This window comes from Cervus canadensis, chromosome 1 (genome assembly GCF_019320065.1).
Source record: "Cervus canadensis isolate Bull #8, Minnesota chromosome 1, ASM1932006v1, whole genome shotgun sequence".
Classification (NCBI taxonomy): domain Eukaryota; kingdom Metazoa; phylum Chordata; class Mammalia; order Artiodactyla; family Cervidae; genus Cervus; species Cervus canadensis.
In genome coordinates, this window is record NC_057386.1 from 29,249,585 (window position 1) to 29,264,155 (window position 14,571).

A 14,571-nucleotide genomic window follows, 5' to 3' on the forward strand; every position below is an offset into this window, starting at 1 on the left:
TTTAGTCTTGGCACAGGCCACTCCTTAGCCTGAGAGAGCACAAATATTTACAGAAGGAAAACCAAATAAGAGCACACTGCATTGCTGGGCTGGGCTGCTGGACTTAATGACGGGTTTCTTTCCCCCTATGGATTTCAAAGCAGCCTGCACTAAGGATACCAAAGCAAACAGCATATCTGAGATTTAATGGAAAGGAAAACAGGCGTGTGGCATAAAAGCCCCATTATCATCCCTTAGCACTTAATTTTGGGTGAAGTGCGTTGCGGTGACTTTTTGATGCACCCTTCTGTCCCCCTGCCTCTGAAGCAGCCCAGCTCCTCAGGCAGTGACTGGGTTTGATGGCATCCATCACCAGCCTCAGCCTATTGAGGACCAGGAAGCGGTGATGTGCACCTAGGCTGGATGGATTTATAGAGCTACAACACCTACCAGCAGGGCCAGGGAGCAAGCCCTGGAGCCTGCGGTGATCTCAGAGAACCTGTCAGCTATGATGAGAAAGCCAGGTCTGCCAGGTGCCCTATAGTTTTGGGACGTAACTTGATAAATTGCTTTTTATCCCCCTCTCCTTTAGTCTTTATGTTTTTGATTGGCATAATTAACAAGTAGTAACAAACGTTACCACAGCACAGAGCAAGATAGAAAATATTTCCATTTCCCCAGAAATTTCCTTGAGTCCTTTCTCACCAATCCTCCCCCAAAACGAACCACTATTCAAATTTTGATGACCAAGGATTACTTGTGCCTCTGCTGGCATCACACAACACATACTCTTTAGAGTCTGGGCTTCTTTCAGTCAATGTAGTGACTGAGATTCATCTGTGTTGCTGAGTGTAACAGTAGTTCATTCTTTTTATTACTGAGTAATATTATTTTGTACAAATGTGTAATAGTTTACTCTCCTATTGCTAGATGTTTGGGTTGTTGAGTTTAGGCTTTTAAAACAGCTGATTTGAACTGGTTTTGTGAGAATATCTTTTGATAACTTGTATACGTGGAACAACAGACTGGTTCCAAATAGGAAGAGGAGGACGTCAAGGCTGTATATTGTCACCCTGCTTATTTAACTTATATGCAGAGTACATCATGAGAAACTCTGGGCTGGAAGAAGCACAAACTGGAATCAAGATTGCCGGGAGAAATATCAATAATCTCAGATATGCTGATGACACCACCCTTACGGCAGAAAGTGAAGAGGAACTGAAAAGTCTCTTGATGAAAGAGTTGACTCATCGGAAAAGACCCTGATGCTGGGAGGGACTGGGGGCAGGAGGAGGAGGGGACAACAGAGGATGAGGTGGCTGGATGGCATCAACGAGTCGATGGACATGAGTTTCAGTAAACTCCGGGAGTTGGTGATGGACAGGGAGGCCTGGCATGCTGTGACTCATGGGATCGCAAAGAGTCGGACATGACTGAGCAACTGAACTGAACTGATACCTTCTTTGCATACAGTTTGATTGAGGTTTTTTGCATATTTTTAATTGTGTTCTTTGTTTTTGGTTTGCAGGATTTATTTTTCTTTATCATTCTGGCAATGAGTTCTTTGCTAAATACTTCTTTGCTAGATATTTAGTAAATATCCCTTAATTTTGTACTGTAATCTATCAGTACAGTTCAGTTCAGTCGCTCAGTCCTGTCTGACTCTAATCTATAGAACAGGCCTAACACTGCTAATGAGGTGTTATGTATGGTGCCTAGTATCATTAGGCTACATTTCCATAGCCCTGAACACAGCTTCCAGGACAACAAATCTTGGGTATAGCTTCCCTGGTGGCTCAGATGGTAAAGAGTCAGCATGTGATGCAGGAGAGCCAGGTTCAATTCCTGGGTCAGGAAGATCCTCCAGAAGAGGGAATGGCAACCTACTCAGTATTCTTGCCTGGTGAATTCCACAGAAATAGGAACTGGGCAGGCTATAGTCAATAGAGTCACAATGAATTGGACATGACTGAGCGACTAACACTTTCACTTTCCCAACACTCTGCTGTTAGATGGAGAAATTATATTAGATATAAAATATATCACAAGTTATTTTTCACTCAAATAAGTATGACAAAAGGAATCAGGATGCCGAGCAAGTGCTCAGTCAGTGTTGTTATTGGTGGTGTCATTGCTGCTGTAGCTGTGAACATCGTCAACAGAATAAGGCTTCAAAACTGCCTGTTACACTTAAGCATGAGAGAAAAGGTTGTATTTTCAGTAAGTTATTGTTGAAAGCTAACTATGTTACCAATTTCCAAGTAATATTCCAGAAATATTTTAATTATAGTCATTAATTCTCTTATTTATTTAAAAAAAAACACTTGAGCACTTACTATGAGCCAAATACTAAGGATTTGGTAATAGAGATTTCCTCAAAATAACTTTGCCATCATAGGGTTTTTCATTCTATTTGGAGAGATGGGGAGGGAATTAAAATGTAAAAAATGTAAGTAACAACAAGTGTTACAAAGGAAAAATATCAGAAAAAAAATGGGTTTGAAATATTAATGTGGGGGTGGCTTGAAATATTAGAAATAGAAATGGAGGTCAGGATAGCCCTCTCTAAGACAAAAACTTTTGAGTCAAGACTTGAAGAAATGGGATGAACTGCCTATGTGGGTGTCCTGAGAGGAGCCCTCCAAGAAGGGACCAACGGCAAAAAAAAAAAAACAAAAAAAAAAACCTGGAAGAGAAAAGATGCTCGTGAGGGATGCCATGAAGATTCCTATGGCTGGAGCAAAGTGGATGGAAGTGAGGAGAGGAGCCGTGGTTCTTCAGGTCCCCTTTAGGTCTCTGCAGAAGATGGGAAATCCTTGAAGGGCAGAAGAGACATGTTTTAAGAAGAATAGCCCTGTGTTGACAACAGACAACCCAGAAGCAAGTACAGAAGCAGTGAGTCACCTGGAGAACCATCTCGGTCACCCTACAGGAGATGAGGGAGATGTGGACCCAGGTGGTGGCGATGAGACTGGTAACAAGAAGTCATTTCCCAAATATATTTTGAAGGTGGGTGGTGGTGGTTTCATCTCTAAGCTGTGTCCAACCCTTGCGACCCCATGGACTGTAGCCTGACAGGCTCCTCTGTCCATGGGATTCTCCAGGCAAAAATACTAGAGTGGGTTGCCATTTCCTTCTCCAGGGGATCTTCCTGACCCGGGATTTTCCTGACCCTGACCCAGGTCTCCTGCACTGCAGGCAGATTGTTTACCAACTAGCTAGGAGGGAAGCCCATTTGAAGGTAGAGCAGCTCTAAATTTATTCCCCTGTCCCTTTCTAAAATATGTAGCATCAAGGTATATTGTTCTAAAACAGCCTTTTAGGTTTCATAATGTATTGTGGCAAATTTTTCCACTTGAGTAAATGAAGAGCTTTCTCATCTTCTTATGCTTATGCTTTATTCCATCATATGAGTGTTGCCATAATTTATTTAAGCAGCCTTATACTGATGGATATTTGGATCACTTTCTGACTTTTGGCTACCACTCTGTGTGCTGAAATGAATAATCTCATATATGTGTCACATTAGACATTTGAGAATGTGTTGACAGGATAAATTCATGGAACAGAATTTTCTTAGTCAATGAGTTCTTGTATTCATAATTTTGACAGATATCTGACCTAATGATTGCCATCCATTAAAATTGTTCAAGATGACACTCCCACTAGAATGCAAGAAAGTTTCTGTTTCTCTAGAAATTTGAGACTAGATCCAAGATCATAGAGGTTTCTTCTGGCCCCACCTTAGCAACAATGTAACAAAGATTTTCTAGCTTTTTGCTCCATGTATTTATGAAAACTGAGTATTTATGTATCACTGTAGGGAATTCACTTAAAGATTGTCCACAATGTTGTAATACAAGTTTGACATTTGATAAAATTCAGTATTCATTCCTGACTTAAATCTTAACTCAGAATAAATGGGCATTCCTTGTACTTAAAAAAAGATTTTCTTGAAATTGAAAGTAAGCACAGTTTTAATAGTGAAATACCTGAAGTATCCCCACTGAAGTCAGAAACAAGGCAAAGATGCCCTATATTACTGCTCAGAAAGTCCCTGACAGTGCAAAAATAAAACACAAGAAAGTAAAAGAAAGGAATCAAATCTGATTATTTATGAGTAGTGTAATGATCTACATAAAAATAACATCAGAGTAAAGCTTTTAAAAGTTCCTTCTGTCAAAAATGAAATATCTGACATTATTACAAATTCTATTTAAATTAAATTTAAAAGTTAAGTATTTAACATAAAACAATTTAGCTTACAGTGATTATATGGATAACAAATTATGGTGCTGCATCAGTTCAGTTCAGTTCAGTTCAGTTGCTCAGTCGTGTCCAACTCTTTGCAACCCCATGGATCGCAGCACGCCAGGCCTCCCTGTCCATCACCAACTCCCAGAGTTTACTCAAACCCATGTCCATCGAGTCAGTGATGCCATCCAGCCATCTCATCCTCTGTCGTCCCCTTCTCCTCCTGCCCCCAGTCCCTCCCAGCATCAGGGTCTTTTCCAATGAGTCAACTCTTTGCATGAGGTGGCCAAAGTATTGGAGTTTCAGGTTTAGCATCAGTCCTTCCAATGAACAACCAGGATGGATCTCCTTTAATATGGACTGGTTGGACAGTAAAGCATCTGCCTGTAATGTGGGAGAACTGGGTTCGATCCCTGGGTTAGGAAGATCCCCTGGAGAAGGAAATGGCAACCCACTCCTTCCATGGATGGAACAGCCTGGTAGGCTAAAGTCCATGGGGTCACAAAGAGTCAGACACGACTGAGCAACTTCACTGATTCACTGGTTCATTGCAAAACTGAATTCAAAGCCATGACATTATATTAATTGAAATTGAAGCTGTGCTTGCCAAAACTTACCAATGTTTAAGATAATTTTAAAGATTAAGTCACATTGAAAAATACATTCTCAAGGAAAATACCAGTGGCAAGATATTACAACAAGAGATGGCTAAAACATTGGTCATATAAATATGTATCAAAATATTCATTGTGTTTGTTTGTTTTAATTTTCAAATAATTTATATTTGTTCTGCTCTTAGAGGACTCTTCCCAGGCATCTTATTTTTCAGTTTTCTCCTGCACACTAACTGCCCCATAGTCTAGGATACACCTTCATTAGATTCATTGATCTCTTCCTAGTTTCCTTCACCGTAGTCTCTCCTGCTTTTTGAGAGGTCTTTGGTTTGAATTTCTTGGATGTGTAAAATATGGACAAAGAATATGGATAGACATTTCTCTAGGGAGAATATAAAAATGGCCAAGAAGCACATGAAAAGATGCTCAATGTAATTAGTCAGCAGGGCAATGTAAATCAAGACCCCAGTGAGATACCACTTCTCATCTACTAGAATGAGTCAAATCAAAAAGTCAGATAAGATGTAGGGAAATCAGAACCATCATACACTTGTATGAGGGGATGTAAAGTGGTCCAGTTGCTTTGAAAACCAGATTGGCCATTCATCATCTTATTCATGGTCGAACTCTACTGGCAGGTGCCTACAGTCACCTGAGTTGTCTTCATGCTCACCTGTGGCACTTACTCTCAGCTTTATTATACTCAACATTACCAAAAAACAAACAAAACCAAAACAAACAAAGCAATGTTTCCTGTATGAATTTGTCTTGTAATTCTGTCTTATGTATTATAAGTCCTGTCCCATTTTCACTTGCATTTTAATGTCCTCTACATAGTAAAATATGACCACAGGGAGTTGAATGTGACCCCAACAAAAGACACATCCACCTCTTGAGCCCCACCCTCTGTCCGTATGACCTTATTTTGAAAAAGCAACTTTGTAGATGTAATGAAGTCAATGGTCTTGAGATGGGAATCATCCTAGATTATCCACTGGGACCTGATACCAATGACAGGTGTCCTAATAAAAGACAGAAGGTGAGAAGACAAACACAGAAGTGAATGCCATGAAGATGTAGGCAAAGATGGGGGTTAGGCAGGTGCAAGCCAAGGACTGCCAGGAGCCTCCAGAATCTAGAAGATGCAAGGAAGTATTCTCCATCTTGAACCTTCAGAGGGAGCATGGCCCTGCCAACAGCTTGACTTTGGACTCTTGGTCTCCAGGACTATGAGAGAATAAATTTCTGTCCTTTGTGAGAATTTGGTATGGCAGTCCAAAGAAACTAAGTGACATTCCTGCTATGGCCATCTACAAAATCAACTAATCTCTAGACTGACTTTGTTGGCCCTGCCTTGCAGCATGCTGGATCTTAGTTCCCCAACCAGGGATGGAACCTCTGCACCCTACATTGGGAGCTCAGACTCTTAACTGCTGGACCACCAGGGAAGTCCCTACTAATCTCTAAATTTTTGCAGTCATGTATATGTGTTAGTCACTCAGTCATGTCCAACTCTTTGAGACCCCCATGGACTGTAGCCTTCCAGGCTCTTCTGTCCATGGAATTCTCCAGGCAAGAATACTGGAGGGGGTTGCCATTTTCTCCTCCAGGGGATCTTCCCCACCCAGGGATCGAACCCAGGTCTCTTGCATTGCAGAGAGATTTTTTTACTGGCTGAGTCACCAGAGAAGCCCCTTTGTGCTCATAACTAAGTTCAATTTCTAGCAGCTAGAGATATTCTAAGCTAGACCAAGAGAGTCAATATGAGCCTGTTTTCACATTTTTACATCAAAATGAATCCTGCTCTTATTCTACGTCCATGATATATTCCACTAATCTTCCAAACTGTGGATTCAGTTCAGCTCATTTCCCACTTATTGATCCAGGACAACAGCTTTATCAGGCTGAGTTCCAAATTCAGATTAATTTTCCTTTTCACTAAGCCTTTTTAAATGGAGTTTAATGATAGCAAAGTGCACTTTCCAAACTCCTTTTGAAAATTTTAACTCCATACCTAGTTGGGAAACCCGAGAAGATTTGAACAAATTATCAATAAATATCCCATTTTCGGCCATGGTCCATCCCTATCCTGTGTCTCACAGCTGGTTTTCACAGTTTAGAAATCTAGTAGTCATTTGCTTTTTAACCCAAAATTTAGTGTATCCCCACAGTCACGTTCTGATATGCTTTTCCCAGTGGAAAAAAAGAGACACCTCAAAATTGTTGATATTTATACAGAAGTGTGTCCTTGTATGGAGCTTCCCAGGTGGCTCAGGGGTAAAGAATCCACCCACCAATGCAGGAGATGACGGCTCGATGCCTGGATCAGGAAGAGCGCCTGGAGGAGGAAATGGCAACCCACTCCCATATTCTTGCCTGGGAAATGCCATGGACAGGGGAGCTTGATGGCTACAGTCCAGGGGATCATGAAGAGTCAGACACAACCTAGCAACTGGGCATATATACAAAAGTCATTGTGAGATCATCTTTCTCACATACCTGAGAAGAAAGAGGGTGGGGAACCAGTGCTTTATAGAAAACCACTGTGGCAGGAAGAGGAAATGCAAGAATTTAACCCTGGCTTCTCCATGACTTGTGTAATCTTTGGGAGGTTTCTTGAGGCCTAGCTTCTTCATCTATAAATGAAGTTGGTAATAACTGTCTTGTAGGGTTGGAGTGGATTAAATGGGATGTTCATGCAAGCAACAAGGACCAGTGACTGGCACATTATAGGCCTTTAAAAATGACAAGGCTTCTTCCCCGAACTTCATTCCCTCTTTTTCTCCTTCCCAAGCCTTTCTGAAGTCCTTAAGCTTGAACACACATGGCTCCATTTGTAGACTTAGTGCTGAGAAACTCAGTCCTGTCTGACTCTCTGTGACCCCATGGACTGCAGCCCACCGGGCTCCTCTGTCCATGGGATTTCCCAGGCAAGAATATTGGAGTGGGTTGCCACTTCCTCCTCCAGGGGATCTGACCCACCCAGGGATCAAACCCACATCTCGTGCATCTCCTTCATTTGCAGGCAGCTCCTTTACTCCTGAGCCACCTGGGGTTTGTGGACTTAGTTTCCTTTAATTCCTAATTGAAGACCATCAACATCAGGACTTATAAGTCCCTCACCAACCTCATTGTTTTGGAATGAAATCACCCTACCAGATCTAGGATCCAGCCCCAGAATTCTTCTAGACCACCAAGTTGACCCAGAATCATTCCCTTTCCACCCCCTCCACCCCCTGCCATGGTTCCTTATCCACTGGAGTTTTTACTGCTTTCTCTTTATAGCATTCCAATCCATGCCCTCTCCAAACTCCAAAGTTGATTGGCCACCAGAAAACTACTAGAGCTAATCAGTGAATTTAATAAAGTCATGAGTTACAAAATTAATACACAGAAATCTTATATTACTCTACATTAACAGTGAAACATCAGAAAGAGAAATTAAAAAAAAAATAATCCCATTTATCATTGCACCAGAAAGAATAAAATATCCAGGAATAAGCCTACTTAAGGAGACAAAAGACGTGTATGCAGAAAACCATAAGATACTGATGAAAGAAATCATACGACACCAACAGATGGAGAGATACACCATGTTCTTGGATTGGAAGAATCAATATTGTGAAAATGACTATACTGCCCATAAGGGTGATAGGTAGTTTCCCAGTTACTGCCAACCCTCTCCCCTAGGGATAGGGTCAAGTTCATATTAACTCATTCCCCTGACACCCGCCCCAAGTTTTGGGCCACCACCTATATTACCCATTTGCCCCTCTTATCTGAGTGGATACTAGTACTGAGAATTCATTGATTCAATTATTCAACAAAGTGAATAGCAGCAGATACTGTCTTAGGAGCTGTGTGTGTTAGTCATTCCAAAGTGTCTGACTCTTTGTGATCCCATGAACTATAGCCCACCAAGTTCCTCTCTCCATGGAATTCTCCAGGCAATAATACTGGAGTGGGTTGCCATTTCCTCCTCCAGGGGATCTTCCCAACCCAGGGATTGAACTGTGTCTGCTGCATTGGCAGGCAGATTCTTTATCACTAATACCACGTAAGGACATACTGATAAAATAACGGTGCTCTCATGTAGCTCATAGACTATGGAGAAGATGGAAAATGTGTTCATAAGAAAAATTATAAGAAAGATAAATGAAAAGTTCCTTGAAGAAAATAAATAGGGTGATGCAGTGGGTGGCAGGAGGGGACATTTGACCCAAGAGCTTAGTGAAGGGAGGAAGCTAGCCTTACAAAAGTCTGAAAGCTGAGTCTTCCTCCAAAAGGTTAGAGCTCCTTGTGCTGCCATGACTGGGGCTGGCTTTCAAGGCCAGGTAATTTTTTGAGAACTCCAGTCCCCTCCAATGAGTAGATGTCTGTGGGTCACAGTTCTCAAAATGCCATCCAATCTCAAGTCTCTGAGGTTTTAGAATACTTTAAGCACTTTTTTCACACTCACAACAGCCTCAAATCTTTATTCACTCATTAATCCATTCATTCAAATGTTGATCTAATGTCAACAGTAATGTAAACAAAATAATAGGTGATGTGGGTTACAAAGATGAATAAGACATGGACCCTGGTCTCAAGGAACTTACAGGTAAAGTTGACCTTAATCATAGGTTGAGGGACTTCCTATCCCTGGGGGTCTGGTGGTTAAGACTTTGCCTTCCAATGAAGGGGCGTGGGTTTGATCCCTGGTTGGAGAGCTACAGTCCCACATGCCTCGCAGCCTAAAAACCAAAACAAAGAACAGAAGCGATATTTAATAAAGACCTTAAAAAAAATGGTCTACATTAAAAAAAAATAGGTTGCATTTAAAGGTTCAGTAGAGATACTGTTGGGTTAGCATTAGCTAAAACATTGGGAGGGTGAGTGGTTAGAAGCCAAGTAAAAGCGATTGAAATGAGAACCACTGAAGAGTTTAATACACAATAAAATGATGATCAGACAGGAGAATAATCAGATAGGCCAGGTGAGAGCTGACGAGCATCTGAACTAAGGCAGAGGCAAAGAGCATGGCATGGAGGGGCTGGATATAGAAGGTTTTAAGAGGTGGAATAGATTGGGTATTTCTAAATATCTGACAGTCTAATGAGGAAGACATTGCTGCACTCTTCTATCCTCCCTTAACTGAACATAACACAACATGGAGTTGCTAAAGCAAAGAGCTGGAATAGAGATAGAGTGACAGATGAGACCGGATCCTGCCTGGCAAGGTTGAGAAATATGTAGCCTTGGGCTTTCACTCCCAGATACCACATCATGGCAGACATCCCCTATCAATCATGGTGCACCTTCTTATTGAGTTCAGATGTAGCATCAGATCCCTTTTCAACAAGAGGCTCCAGGCAGGGAGGGCAAAATCCATCAGGGTGGGTGCAGTAACTGAAACCTAATCACCAGTTTGGGTGCTGGGCTTAGAATGCCGTAAGACAAGCCTTTGTCATTACTCAACAGGCAACAGGAAGCTATTGATGGCTTTTGAGACAGAAGACTGACATACAAAGGACATTATTTTTGGTGAAAATGTGAAAAAAGGCAGGAAGAGTAAGTGACTGGAGGCATGCAGATGGGTCAGAACATTAATTACTGTCTTTGATGGCTAGTAACCAGGAAAAGAGAAAATGATGTAAAGATTAAGCCATAGTACATCCTCGTGGGCTTCCCCAGTGGCTCAGCAGTAAGGAATCTGCAATGTAGGAGATGCAGGAGACACAGGTTTGATACCTGAGTCAGGAAGACCCCCTGGAGGAGGTCACAACAACCCACTCCAGTATTCTTGCTTCGAGAACCCCACGGACTGACAAGCCTGGCAGGCCACAATCCATGGGGTTGCAAAGAGTTGGACACAACTGAAGTGACTGAGCATGAACGCATCCTTGTATTTGCCAAAACATCTATATTTGTATTTGCCAAAACATCTATATTTCATGACGCTGGGTACCAATTTATCTTTATGTATCTTATCTCTGAGTACGTTTATGCACATGAAGCTTGATTATGTTTTGTGTCTACCTGCCACACAGTGGCAGTGAAACTGACAGTGAAATCTGATGAGAGCTACTGTTACAGAGGGGCTTCCCTGGTGGCTCAGAGGTTAAAGCGTCTGCCTGCAATGCTGGAGACCCAGGTTTGATCCCTGGGTCGGGAAGATCCCCTGGAGAAGGAAATGGCAACCCACTCCAGTATTCTTGCCTGGAGAATCCCATGGACGCAGGAGCCTGGTAGGCTACAGTTCATGGGGTCGCAAAGAGTAGGACACGACTGAGTGACTTCACTCACTCACTGTTGCAGAAGGTCAGCAAAGCGGACAAGATTTTGCTAACAGGTGGCTCTGGGTTTTCCTCCCAATACTCAAGTCCAACTCAACCTGCCAGCAGCTTCTGATCTGAGCATTTCAATGCTGTGGACTTCCCTTTGATTTTCAAATCAAGATGACCTTGTTTAAGATGACACCTGCTACAGACAGGCCATCCACGTGTGCAGAAAGGGCATTGGATCAGAAATTGGGAGGCAGTCACATGAGGTCTCTTTTGTAAGGGCACTAATTCCGTTCCCGGGGGCTCTATGCTCCTGACCTAATCACCTCCCAGAGGCCCCACTTCCTGGCACTATTACATTGAGGGATCAGGATTTCAACATGCAAATTTTGGGGGGACACAAACAGTCTATAGCAAGTGTCAATAATCAAGAAGATGCAAAGAAGTGGAAATGGCACATTTCTACAAACTTCATTTTTATCTGACTTCAGCATAAATATTTTGGCACTTGGGTCAGAAATTTTTGTTCTTTTCTTTTGCAAGCATTCTTCAGGGGTTGAGTTTAAGAGAATGGCAATTACAATATACTTTCCATAAACACAGACCAAGTGGTGATTGCAGAACTATACTTGGTAAGAGGAAGAAGCCACTCTCGGATGAAAAACCTGGATAAAAGAGAGGACAGTGGTAGATAATCAGGAGTTGGCTTATTGTATATCTCCATATTACATATGTAAGCATGTATATACATATGTATGTAGCAAATTAACATAAATATTATATGCATCAAGAAGATAATTGGGAGGCAGAAACCCTAAGATATGAATAACGGATGAATTACGTACCCTTGCCTTTTTCTTACTTGGAAAAATAGAGTCGAAATAAATGTTCTCTAAACACACTCCAATACTTTGGCCACCTGATGCAAAGAGCCAACTCATTGGAAAAGACCTTCATGCTAGGAAAGTCTGAGGGCAAAAGGAGAAGAGAGCAACAGAAGATGAGATGGTTAGATAGCATCACTGACTCAGTGGACGTTGAGTTTGAGCAAACTCCAGGAGATAGTGAAGGACAGGGAAGCCTGGCGTGCTGCAGTCCATGGGGTCACAAAGAGTCGGACACAACTTAGCAACTGAAAAACAACAGAAGACCCTCATGTGATCCTAATTCTCTCTGGCTCTCCAAGTATCGCTGAAAGCTGCCATGGGAGTGGCCTTCAGCTGTAACCAAGAGGAGTGGGCACCTCCGGTTATGAAATAAAACCCGAGGAGGACAGCAACACAGAGGATTCTTACCCCTGCTTTGCATCTCACATCTCCAATTTCACCCCAAACTTCTGGCCATGGACTGAGGATTCTGATAAGATCCCAGAATACATGGGGTCTTTCCAAGGCACTGACATAATCATTTATATGTTTTACAGAGAGCCTGTCCTTAGGGTGTGCCCCCACATCTCCTTATCCCACAGAAATCAGGAGGCATTTGCCGTGGGGACCTCCAACTCAATGAATGATGAGGCCTTAAACAATTTACCAACTCTTCTGTAGCTAGCAGAGCAGCCAGTGTTTCATCTTGCATCACTCTATCACGACACCAAATCAGCTCCATATGGTGGGTGAGACCCAGATCACAGAACAGAGGGCCTGCCCATGAGGACATCTGGAAGTCCTTTAACACGTGCGCCCAGAGAGACTTGAATGGATCATTTATAGTCGGTCCTGGGCCCATGTGCTGGAGATACCATTACCGTGCTTTATCTGCCATGCAGAGGACTTCCTGCCCAAATAATGCTTTCATTTTGGTTTTATCATTGCTGTGTATTGGAGGGCTTGCTTTCTTTGGAATATGTGATCTTTATGTGGTAAATGACTCTGAACCCATCCCCAGCCCCCAACATTTAGAGCCAGATGGTGCCAAGTATCTATGGTTACAATAACCCAGAGAAAAACTAGACATGGATCCCAAGGATTCTGGGGATCACTGATACTTATTGGGGTTTATGAGATTATGGAGGGAATGAATCAGCCTGTCTTGGAAAGCAGCCTGGGCATCAGGAGATGTAATTCGGTGTTCAAGTTTCTGTGGAAGTTGGAAACTGGGAGATCAACTTGACGGGTGTTGGCTCTCTTATTGGGGTGGCCCACTTGATTTCCCTCTCCAAAATTTTACAGAGCACCAGATATCATAATGTTGCATTGGCCAGTATCCCATAAGAAGATGATATGGGCTTCCCTGGTGGTCCAGTGGTTAAGAATCTGCCTGCCAGTGCAGGGGACACCGGTTCAATCCCTGGTCCAGGAAAATCCCACAGGCCATGGAGCAACCAGGCCCGTGTGCCGCAACTACTTGGCCCATGCTCTGCAACAAGAGAAATCTCAGCAATGAGAAGCCCGTGCACCTAGAGAGTAGCCCCCACTGGCCTCAACTGGAGAAAGCCCACACAGCAACGAAGACTGATGCAGCCAGAAATCATTAAAAAATTTTATAAGAACATGTGTACAGGCACAGATACATACTCTGAAATTCATAATTACTATAAAAATGAAGACCAACCAGCAACATGTTCATAGAACCCCAAAGAATTCACCATTGTTGGAATTTAAGGAACTAGAATTATCCTTTTATTATACACCATCTCTGTGCTATAAGTACAGCAGAAAACTCCTGAAAGTAGATGGAAAATATTTACTAAGCACCTTAGTAGGCTGAGGGGCTTCCCCAGTGGCTCAACAAGAAAGAATCCTCCTGCAATGCAGGAGACACAAGAGACACATGTTTGATTCCTGGGTCAGGAAGATCCCTTGGAGGACGAAATGGCAACCCACTCCAGTATTCTTGCCAGGAGAATCCCATGGACAGAGGAGCCTGGCGGGCTGTAGTCTATGAGGTCACAAAGAGTCGACCACCACTGAGCAACTGAGCATGCACACACACACACACAAATACACACACACCTGGTAGGCTGAATAATGCCCCGCAAAGATGCGTGCATGTGTGCTAAATTGCTTCAGTCATGGCCGTCTCTATGCGACCCCATGGATTGTAGCCCACCAAGCTCCTCTGTCCATGGGATTCTCCAGGCAAGAATACTGGAATGAATTGCCATGCCCTTCTCCAGGGGATCTTCCTGATTTAGAGATCGAACCCAAGTCTCTTCTGTCTCCAGCACTGGCAGGTGGGTTCCTTACCACTATCACCAACTGGGAAGCCTACCCCACAAAAATACCAGGTCCTATTTCCTGGAACCTATAAATGCTACCTGATAAAGAAAAAGGGTCTTTGTAGGTGTGATTAAGTAAATGGTCAGGAGTCGGCGAGATTATCCTGGATCATCTGGATGGGTCTTTGAAACAGCCACAAGTGTCCTTATACAACAAAAGCAGAGGGAGATTTGACGCAGAAGAGAGGAGAAGGCAGCGTGGCTTCAGGAAAGCCCAGTAGCCTCCAGGAACTGGAAGAGG